General features: G+C 46.8%; 1 protein-coding gene and 1 long non-coding RNA gene across 3 annotated transcripts in view; both read left to right on the top strand.

Moving 5' to 3' along the window:
* LOC107182746 overlaps positions 1–1,382 on the top strand; it is a 5,573-nt gene extending 4,191 nt beyond the window's left edge. The window contains exon 4 of the long non-coding RNA XR_001513476.1: positions 985–1,382. This is a non-coding gene — a long non-coding RNA (uncharacterized LOC107182746). The remainder of the gene's footprint in view (positions 1–984) is intronic.
* Positions 1,383–8,294: 6,912 nt separating this feature from the next.
* CCDC130 (coiled-coil domain containing 130) overlaps positions 8,295–11,161 on the top strand; it is a 13,043-nt gene continuing 10,176 nt past the window's right edge. Inside the window, exons 1-2 of one of the 2 annotated variants that reach the window (XM_006761394.2) lie at positions 8,297–8,379; positions 9,328–9,372. The gene's annotated coding sequence lies outside the window, so the exon portion shown is untranslated. Of the gene's footprint in view, positions 8,380–9,327; positions 9,373–11,161 lie in introns of both variants that reach the window. The other variant, XM_006761393.2, reaches the window with a different exon arrangement.

Below are 11,161 nucleotides of genomic sequence, written 5' to 3'. Positions count from 1 at the left end.
CTCTCATAAAAAAATAGGCTGCTACCCTCGCCAGGTGGCTCAGTTGGTTGGAGTGTCATCCTATACACCAAAAGATTTTGGGTTCAATTCCTAGTCAGTGGATGTGTGGGAGGCTACCAATAGATCTCTCTCTCTCTCTCTCTCTCTTAAATATATTTTATTGATTTTTTGCAGAGAGGAAGGGAGAGGGATAGAGAGTTAGAAACATCGATGAGAGAGAAACATCGATCAGCTGCCTCCTGCACATCTCCTATTGGGAATGTGCCCGCAACCCAGGGACATGCCCTTGACCAGAATCGAACCAGGGACCCTTCCTTCAGTCCGCAGGCCAACGCTCTATCCACTGAGCCAAACCAGTTTCAGCTCTCGCTCTCTCTCTTTCTCTCTCTTTTGCTCTCTCTCAAATCAATAAAAGCATAACTTTGAATAAGGCTTAAAAAAAAAAAAAGAAGGCTGCCCAGGATGGGATACCTGAACCCACTATAATGTAATGTCAGAAGTGCAAAGACTGCCTGTTTTGTTTACTGCTGCTTCTCTGGTGCTTAGAATAATGCTAAACACCTCATCGCACTAAACAAGTGAGGATGGATGGATGGATGGATGGATGGATGGATGGGAGGTCCCTGGCAAATTTGGACAAGAAGTAAGATCGGTCTAAATATTTTGCTTGAGGTTTAATATTATATTTCAGAGCTCTAGAAAGTGTTGGTGTATTAGACATTTTCATTTCTTTTTCCGCTTCTCCTCATCTCGCACCCGATTCTGTCCGTTCCCTTCACCAGTTTTCTCACCTGACAAGGCATCTTCTCTTGGTCCGGGTCCGCTCTGAGTGAGCAGCGCTATTCTGGAGGGGGTTCCTCATGACAGTCAAAGGAATTTATTACATAGGGCCTGTGTGGGGTGGGAGTGCGACAGTTCCGTGGCCCCTAAACCTGAGTCCTGTGTGTCCCGTTCCCACCGTGTTGCATTATGGTCTTATTCCAGAAGCTTGTTCCTGTCCTTGTGGTTTGCTGCTTGGAAAATCACCTTAATGCAGGTGAGTCAACACAGGTGGACACGATGAAGAAGCGTCATTTGGAACTGGAACTTCACACGTGAACGTGCGGAGGCTTTCTGCTGCTAGAGGGTCCGAGTTCTGTTTCTTAGCATCTCCGTGTCTTTACTAGAATCCATCTCAGAAGCGATGAAAGAAGAGCCTTTCTCTTAAAAACTGTCAGTAGTACTCACTTATTTTGGACAACACCCTCCTTTAGGAGAGGAACCATCAATAGTAAAAATCAGTATTTGGTCCGAGGGTGGGTGCTAAGGGTGGGGCGTTCCTCTTCATTCCTTTTATACAGAGTGCCCCCCAAAAAATGTATACACACTTTGAATGATCATAAAGTCAGTGTTTATTAACATACAGTTCATTTTCAAAAATTTAAAAGAATCGACAGAAATGAATAATTTTCTTGTCCATGCCTGTTTTCAAACTCATGATCACTCTGGTCCAGGCACTGCTGATAACTCGAAGCAATGGAATCACAAACATCAAGAATCATTTTGTTCAGTATTTGTGCGCCCTCAATTCGTCTACTGTTGCCAGTTTTGTACCATAAACTTTATGTATCCCCATAAAAAATAAAGTCCAGTGGCACTTTAGGATTCATTTTCTGTGTTCAGAGCTTAGTCTGGCTTCAACCATTATTTTAAATAAACCTGAAAAGGACTGAAAATTAAGTGAGTTATCAGCTATTAAAGTGTGTATACATTTTGGGGGACACCCTATATTTCAAATGTATATAACCTAACTCTGAAACATTTTTAAAAGATTTTAATTTGTCCAAATCATGGTCTTAAAGGTGATATTCTAGATACAATTTTTTTCTTTTATGTCATTTTTCCTATAGACAATGTTTACTATCATGAATTGGTGTAGGGACTCAACCTTTGTGTCCTAGATGCAGTGAAAAGTATTGATCTTGCCCAGCCTGTGTGGCTCAGTGGTTGAGCGTCGACCTATGAAGGGCGTTGGGGGAGATGGTCTGTGGTGCGCAGTTGGATTCGAGCCTCCTACTGTACACTAAAAAGTTGCAGGTTTGATTCCCGGTCAGGGCACATACCCAGTAATGGATTTGATCCCCAGTCGGAATGCGTGCAGCAGGCAACTGATCGATGTTTCACTCTCACATCAATGTTTCTCTCTCCCTCTCCCTTCCCTCTCAAAAAAAAAAAAGTACTGATTTCATTTCAACTTTGATAAACATCATTTTATACAGTGGAAGGAAAAGGCCTATTTGCAGAGCTAAAGACTTCTGATTCAACAGTCGCCAAATTTAGACTAAATAAATACCAGTTATGCTAAGTGCCTTCCCAGTGTCATCCCAGGAGGCCTCCTCTGCCACTCTGAGTTTTAAGTGTCATTATCTCCATCTTTGGGTGATGAAACTCAGCCACACAGTAGTTAACAACTTGCCCCGGGTCACAAAACTAGGAAGTGATGCCCAAATGGAAACCTCTGAGTGTGAGGTTAAGAACTTTGTAACAACCACTACACAGATGACCAAGGTTCAAACACAGGGCCTCCCTGCACCCTACCCACATCGCCTTTGCAGCTGCTTTCATTAGAGTCAGACTTGCAGTTTCTCTAAGAAAAAGCTCTAATCTTTTCAATCCCTTGGACCAGGGCTCAGCAAACTGCTCAGCCCAAAGCCTGATTTTACTGGAAATACAGTTTTATTTGCACGCAGCCCAATCCATTCATTTACATAATGTCTATGACTGCTTTCATTCAGTGTCAGAGCTGAGGAGTTGTGCAGAGCCATCTGGCCCCCAAGCATAAAATATTTACTATCTGGCCCTTTACCGAAAGCTTGCCAACCCTGCCTTAGACTCTAAGGCTTCAAGCCAGGACCAAAGCATGTAGTAGCCCCAACTCTGGCCCACCTGCCTGGGGCACTGCAGGACCCTTGCACTCATCATCCCCCTCACCTTCAGATGTAGCTGGTAGAGGGACATCAGAGAGCCATGAAATAGACTCACGCCTTTTGGGCATTCGGTGGTAAATAAAGGATAATTGTAACAGAGCCACCAAGAGAACAGGAAATGCTTTTGTCATGCAATCTGTGTTGGCACTGTCATGCATTCCTGGCCGCCTCCCTCCAACCAGAAGCAAAAATGCTTTGAGTTATGCTTCCAAAGCTTTTAGAAAACCAGAAATGTCAGGGTTGTCTGTATGTCTCTGGTTCCTTGCCTTTTCCCGAAATTTTAGGGACAGTTGGCTCCAAGGGATCGCCAGACCCTTCCTAATGCACACCAGGTCAACAGAAAAACAAGCAGTAGAGCCAGAAATAGCAGCCAACTGTTTCCCAGAATCCAGCTTTCCTAAACCCATAAAGCCACAGTCCCCCTTTTAAAAGTCCTTTGAACTCGGTATAATAAAGGCAGTGCCTGAGTTAAGTGCATTATCATTCCTGTTGTTTGGAGGTAATATACAGATGGCATCGAGCTCTTCGAGGTAAAGACTTGTTCCCTTCCGTGTTCTCTGCGAAGCCACAAAGCACACTGGGGCCTCCTGGCTTCCAGATGCCCTTCCATGACTGGGAAGGGAGGTGCCTTTTCTCCTTTAACCCCTTCCCCAATAATTTTTTTGTTAAAAACGTTTCTTTTTCAGACTAATTTTTTTATTTTGGTTCTATATAGTATTTTTGATGCTTGTTATGAAAACAGTTTGTAATTATTTTTTCTTTTAATCCAGCCCCATCTTCTTCCTCTCCAGAGACATAGGCCAAATAAGTAGCTCTCACTGGCCCGCATTGACTCAGAGTCCTTAGCATCACCACCCTTCTCTTGCCACACATGACACGCCTATTTCTAAACAGGTGTTCCTTTTCAAATTTTTGTTTCCCCAAAGACTTTAGCTCAGAATAAGCCAGGTGCAGTGGCTAATGAGTGGAGATACGGCACTGAACTTGGCTGGCTTTGCAGGTCCTCTTCCCTCCTCCTCTGGAATCGCAGGATCCTGGTGAAGTCACCCAGGCTCCCTAAGTGTGTTGTGTGCTCAGTGCCTGGCCACGTGGGACCTGGAGAAATGCCCTGGTGCCCTGGCCCTCTTCTTTCTGCCTTCAGACTCACACCGTGAAGAGGATTCGCTAGAATCTATTGCATAGCTGAGAAACCAAGTATTGTCCTGATCACATGGGGATCTTACAGAGGCAAAAATATAGAGGGCCCCAAAAATGTACACACACACTTTGAATAATTATAAAGGCAGTGCTTATTAAAATAGATTTCATTTTCAAAATTGAGCTGGGGAGTGTGCAGGAGGCAGCTGATCGATGTTTCTCTCTCATCGATGTTTCTACCTCTCTATCTCTCTCCCTTCCTCTCTGTAAAAAATCAATAAAATATAAAAAATTAAAATTAAAATAGATTTTATTTTTAAAATTGAGCTGTCAGCTGTTACAGTGTGTGTACATTTTTGGGGGACACCCCGTATAGGTCTGTAATTGAGTTTTCTGATTTGCTTTTGGTTGATTTGAAAACACATCAAGCAGATTTCTTTCATTGCATGTCGATTTAGAGCCTGAGAAAGAAACTATTGCGGCATCACAAATTATGGCAAACTTCGTGGCTTAAAACAACCTGTTTATCTCTCAGTTTCCGTGGGCCAGGAGTCTGGCTACAGCTTAACGAAGCCCTCTTCATGGCTGTGATCGAGGTATAGGTCAGGGCTGTGTCTCACTGGAGGCTCGACTGGGGAAGGGCCTGCTTCCAAACTCACGTGGTTATTAGTAGAATTTCCTTTCATTGCAGGCTCTCACACTGAGGGCCTCGGTTCCTCACTGGCTGTTGGCTGTGGGCGGCCCTCACTTCCTTTTCACAACATGGCAGCTGGCTTCATCACACCCAGCAAGGAAGAGAGTCCCTGGAGAGATGAGCACTACAATCTTAGGTATTTATGTACAGGTAATCATGTGTTTCCCATCACCTGACTATATTTTACTAGTTAGAATAGAGTCCCTGGGCCCTCGCTCACGGGATAGGATCACACAGGGACACCAGGAGGCAGGGATCTGGGGCACCACGGAATCTGTCTACTACAGAAACCTTCTCCTCTGGCAGGAAAAAGAAATTAGCAGTTGGATTTCTTTCCTCACATGCCACTGTCTTTGCCCTTTCTTCTCTCAAAGGATGAAGAAACGTTTGGGTTGCCTTGAAATCATCACCCACCTCTCTTTTCTTTGCTCCAACACAACTGTTGACTTAACCAGTTCCCATAACCATACACAGGACTGCTCGCCTAGTCAAGGTTATCTTGGTTGCAAGAAAGAGAAACTTGCCCTGGCTGGTTTGGCTCAGTGGATAGAGCATCAGCCTTCGGACTAAACGGTCCAGAGTTCGATTCTGGTCAAGGGTACATGCCCAGGTTGTGGGCTCGATCCCCATTTGAGGGTGTGCAGGAGGCAGCCAATCAGTGGTTCTCTCTCATCATTGATGTTTCTATCTCTCTCTCCTCTCCCTTCCTTTCCCAAATCAATACAAATACATTTTTAAAAAGAGAGAGAAACTTGTTCAAGCTAGCTTAGTTGAAGAAGAAGAGTTTATTATAGGGATGTCTCAAGGGACCTATCAACAGAAAGGCCTCCACACATTTCTCCCACCCACCCCCTCTCAGTGGCTACCCACTAAATCCGAAGTTCCATGTTCTCAGGTCAGGCCACAGGCAGATTCCTGTGCATGTCTGGATGCCAATTCTAACTTCCCAGGAGCAAACCCAATTGACCCAGCTTGGGTTAAATCTACACTCCTGACCCAATCAGCTGTGGCCGAGGATTGGCTGGCTGAGTACAAATGCTTGGAGATTGGATGTTCTCAAAGGGAGGGGTAGCAGCCAAAACGGTTTTGATCACAGCCACAGACCAAATATAAAATGTCTCACCTATTGCACGTGCATTCTCAGCTCTGGATCTCAGCTCTGGATGGTGATTGGAGAGAGAACGCTGGAGTTAGGCCTAAACCACAGGCTCTCAGAGGTAGGCAGGAGCTGAAGGGCTGGCATGTGGAAGACTGGTCGGCCTTCTGTGGCCTTTGCAGGCAGGAATAGGGGAAGTGGATGCCAATAGCAGGGAAGTGGGTTTCAGCTTCATGTAAAGAACTGCCAGATACTTAAAACCCACCTAATCTTTTGTCATTCTCTTGTCCCCAAGAGCTGCACCATGATCCTGGAATGCCCTTCTCAGCCCGCAACTTTGTTTTATTCAAAATGTTTTACAAGTACATATGTAGGCATTTCTTGTATTCATTCCCACGGGCAGAGTAGAAACATACCACTTTATAGATGAGCAAGCAGAGGTAGGGGTTCAGGGTCCCCAGAACTAGAATCCAAGACCCTTCCTACCACCCTGCCCAGGCTGGCTAATTGCCCCCCTCTCCCTAAGTCAGTTCCCCTGGTGCCACAGGAACTGCCCTGAATTTGGCATCATTATAGAACAGTCTTCATATCTCAAGCTGATATTTTCATATCTCAGTGGATAGGGTCCCGGGTTTGATTCTGGTCAAGGGCAAGTACCTAAGTGGCAGGCTCCTCACGGCCTGAGCCCTAGTCAGGGCATTTGCAGAAGGCAACCAATCGATGTATTTCTCTCACATCGATATTTCTCTGTCTTTCCCTCTCTCTTCCATTCTCCCTAAATATCAATGGAAAATGTCCTCAGGTGAGGATTAAAATATATATGTGTGTATATGTATATGTACATATGTATATGTATATGTATGTGTGTGTATACACATATATAATATAATAAATATATATATCACTAACAACCTATATTAAAAAGAAAAGAAAAACAAGTGAGACTACACATCCCTGAAACCAACGTACTTAGACCTCCCCTCCCCAAAATATCATTCACAGGTAGAATTCTGTGGCTTTTAAGTCACTGTCTGTTCGTTGACGCGCAAGATAAGGACTCAAGCAAATTTCAGCAGTTGCAAGCAAAATTACTGGAGCTGAAGGCAGCTCCATGTCGTTCCTCAGGATCTGTGAGTGTGCCTCCACCCTGTGCCCCTTTCCTCTGCCTTGCTCCTCCTCATCCAGCTCAGGGGTCCCTCCTCACAGTAATCTCACTGACTCTCACTCCTGCCCACTCCCAACACCCCACCCTTGTTAAAGATTTCCTCTAGGTGCCCAGGGCCCTTATATTTAATGCACACAACCCTCAGGTTTAGCATCATCAGATGGAAGTCAAATCCTCCACCCCGTACTAGCTGTGTGACCTTGAGGCAGTTACTTACCCTCTCTGGGCTTGTCTCATCTGTAGAACAAGAATGAGAGCATATTCATCTCATCGGAGCAGTGTTCCCTGAGAACATGTGAGTAGTGAACACTGATGAATTATGCTTGGTAAGCAGTGAGCACTCAGTCAGCAGCACCATAATTGCATGAGAACTGACTTGCAAGACCTTTAGAATAAATCTTGGCATCAAATAATATAGTAGTAGTAGTATTGTCATCATTTCTCATACTGCCCTTGATAAACTGCCAGTTGATATGTCTGCCTTATCAGTGAGAAAAGGCTGTGTCATTGACTCTCCATTGCCTGCCATATAGCACCCACCTAATAAACAGCTGTTCACTGTACAAACGAACAGATAGATCCTGTTAGGCCCTACTGGGCATAAAAGTAAATTCAAAAGCCTGGGAAGAAGGCACACACAGCCTGGGCTGGTCTGAAGGTTTGAAGGCTCACTTCTCCTGTAAAAGGGTCCCATAGTACATTTTTTAGGCTCTTGTCTGGCCCATACACTCTGTTGCAAACATTCACCTCTGCCACTGTAGTGGGAAAGTGGCCATAGGCAATAGGTAAATAAATGGACTTAGCTGTATTCCAGTAAAATTTTATTTATGGTTACTAACATTTAAACTTCATATTATTTTCACAGCATAAAATGCTATTCTTTTGACTCCCCCCGCGCCCCTCCCCCCCCCAACCATTCACAAATAGAAAAACAGTCCTTAGCTCTTTAAAAACCAAGGGGCTGGTTCGGTTTCCCACGTGCTGATTGGCATTTGCCAACACTCGCTCTGAGGTTTCAGCCCAGGAGTTGGCGCTGCTGGGAGGGCGCCGATAGAGATGCTGGCTTGGAATTGGGCCAGGGATAGTGGGCGGGACCGAAGGTGGGCGTCCTGACGTGTACGTGATGGGGAGGGGTAGTCCCGGATTGGTCCACACCGGCGGCTGAGAGCGCGAGGCGGGTTCAGCACTCAGCCAATCAGCGCTGCGATTCCACATCGCCCCGCCTCGCGCTAGCGTCTACGTCACGCGGAGAGTGCGCTACCCTTGCGCGTCCAGCACCACTTCCGGGCACAGTCGCGGCGTGACGTCAGGAGGAGGGCAGGTAAGGGCTGGTAGGCGGAGGGGCGGCCAGGCCGGTAGGGCCTGGGGAGTGGGGTGGAGTGGGGGTGTCAAGCTGCTCCCTCACCCAATCTGTGAGCCGTCCTACTGACACGAGCACGCCGGGGGGCCCCACGGTTCTGGGGTCGCGGGCCCGTTGTCCGGAGCGGCCCAGGTCCCAGTCGTGACCCCGGACCCAAATCCCGGGCTACGGCCGTGACCCCAGACTCAGCCTTGGCCCATATGATGCCTGCAGGGCCCCTCAGTTTACTACATCTAGAAATGGAACCAGTAAGCCCCTGCCTCGCGGGGTCGCGGTGAAGATTTTGTAAAATAACTCTTGTAAAACGGTGGACATGGGAAACAATCAGAACCACCAACTTGGTTAATTCGGCGTTAGGTGCTGTTCTGAGAACTTTAACTCACTGAGTCTTTTTGTTTTTTTAATATATTTTATTGATTTTTTACATAAAGGAAAGGAGAGGGATAGAGAGTTAGAAACATCGATCAGCTGCCTCCTGCACACTCCCCACTGGGGATGTGCCCGCAACCCAGGTACATGCCCTTGATGCCCTTGACCAGAATCGAACCTGGGGACCCTTGAGTCCGCAGGCCGACGCTCTATCCACTGACCCAAACCGGCCAGGGCAAACTCACTGAGTCTTAACTGCAGCCTTATCAGGTTGATACTTGGAGGCCCAAAGAGAGTGAGCAGCTTGTCCAAAGTCAGGCCGCTAGCAAGCAGCAGAGTCTGTATCCGAATCTAAGTGGTATGTCCTGGGCAAATACAGTCTGTGGTTACTCCTGACACCAGGGATCAGAGATTGCCATCTGTCCAGCCTACTAGCCTCAGCTGTACCATTCACTGGGGCGGTAGACCATGTTAAGATCCTGGCTCCTGTAAACGCAGTACTTGGTGCAAGCCCTTCCCACTGTGTTATTTCATCCACAGCAACCCCAGAAAGTCAGCCCTGTCGCCCTCGTCCGCTCTTTACAGGTGAGGACATGTAGCTCAGGGAAGCTCAGACACTGGCCACGGTCTCCGAGTGAGTGAGGAGTAAAGCTGAGATTCAAGCCCAGGGAACTCTGACCCCAAAGCCTGAGTGGGCAGATAGCTATTTCGTTAGCAAAAACATCCAGGGGCACTCTTTACAGATGGAGGACCCAAGATAGAGGGAGGTTCAGGACAGTGTCAGAGCACCCTGGTTCTGCCTCCCCATCAGCTTCTGACCCTGGGCAAGTTACTTAGGTCCCCAAGTCAGTTGGAAGTAATAGTCACAGTACAGAGGAAATGAGGCAATGATGTCAGGTTCCGTGCAGCGCCTGGCACACAGTCACCATTCGAGAGGGCACAACTAAGTTAGCAGAAGCAATTAGGCCAAGCTTCCTGACTAGCACAAGAGAGATACTCACTTCTTAAATGATTGGGGAAAACTCAAAAGGAGAATAATTTGTAACGAGTGACAATCATGTGAAATGAGAATTATTTCAGTTATATTGATATGAGTACAATGCACCCATTCATTTACATCTTGTTCACAGCTACTTTTTCTGAACTGGGCGATGGGCAGAATTGAGTTGTTGGGACAGAGACAGTCTGGTCCGGAAAGCCAGCAGTTTTTACTAAATGTACCGTAATGGAAACCTCGCCAATCCCAATTCAAGACCTAAAAGTCTCTCCTCCAAACATCCAGGGTGTAGGGGATGTCTAACCCCCAGTTTTAGGAGCCCCTGAATTTGATACCTGTGTCACCTGCCACCGACTCTTAGGGAAATTTCAATCAGTTACCAATGGTTCTTTTGTCAGAACTTTAAAAAAAAATATCGGCTTTTTATAAAATATGTATTTTATTGATTTTTAGAGAGGGAGAGAGAAACATCACCGATCAGCTGCCTCCTGCACGCCCGTAGTGGGGATTGAGTCCGCAACCCTGGGCATGTGCCCTGTCTGGGAATTGAACCAGTAATCTCCTGGTTCCTGGGTCACTGCTCAACCGCTGGGCCACACCAGCCGGGCAATATCAGCTTTTATTTATTTATTTATTTATTTTTTATTCTCACCCAAGGATATGTTTGTTGACTTTAGAGAGAGAGGAAGAGGGAGAGAGAGAAACATCCATCAGTTGCCTTCTGTACCCACCCTGACCAGGGATCAAACTGCAACATTTTCGTGTACGGGACTACACTCCAACTAACTGAGCCACAGGCCAGGGCCCTCTGTCAGAATTAATTTATTAGAGGCCAGGCACTGTCCTTGGTGCTAGAGCTATGGCCAGGTGAGATCTTGCAGAGGAGGCAAACTGTAGACAAGTAAACAGACACAGGGTGGTGTGATAGGAACTCCAGGGAGAAGCGACTCCAGTGAGGCCTCTGACAAAAGTGATGTTTGAGCTGAGACCTGTGACAGAGAACAGGCGGCTCTTGGAGGAGCGCTCAGGCAGGTGGCCTGCACCTGCTTAGCCTCTGAAGGCAGCCAAGAAGCCAGAGTGAGCACGCGGGAGAGGGGTGAGAGGCAGGCTTAGAGAGGGAGGCAGAGGATCCATAGCACACAGCCAGGGGGGTAATGGGGGAACATGATTCTCAAAGCAATGGGAGTAACTGGAGGGGTTTAAGCAGGAGAGCGATACTTTAGATTTATTTTTTAAAAGATATCCTCCTAGCCCCTGTGGGACGAACATACCGTGGGAATTGCGGGCAGAGTGCGACCAGAGAGAGGTGGCTGCACTGGTCCAGGGGAGCGATGGCAGGGGCCGTGGAGGGGTGAGAGGTGTTAGCTGTGAATATAT

The sequence above is a fragment of the Myotis davidii genome, unplaced genomic scaffold, assembly GCF_000327345.1.
Source record: "Myotis davidii unplaced genomic scaffold, ASM32734v1 scaffold1238, whole genome shotgun sequence".
Classification (NCBI taxonomy): Eukaryota; Metazoa; Chordata; class Mammalia; order Chiroptera; family Vespertilionidae; genus Myotis; species Myotis davidii.
This window is presented reverse-complemented; position numbering and strand designations above follow the sequence as displayed.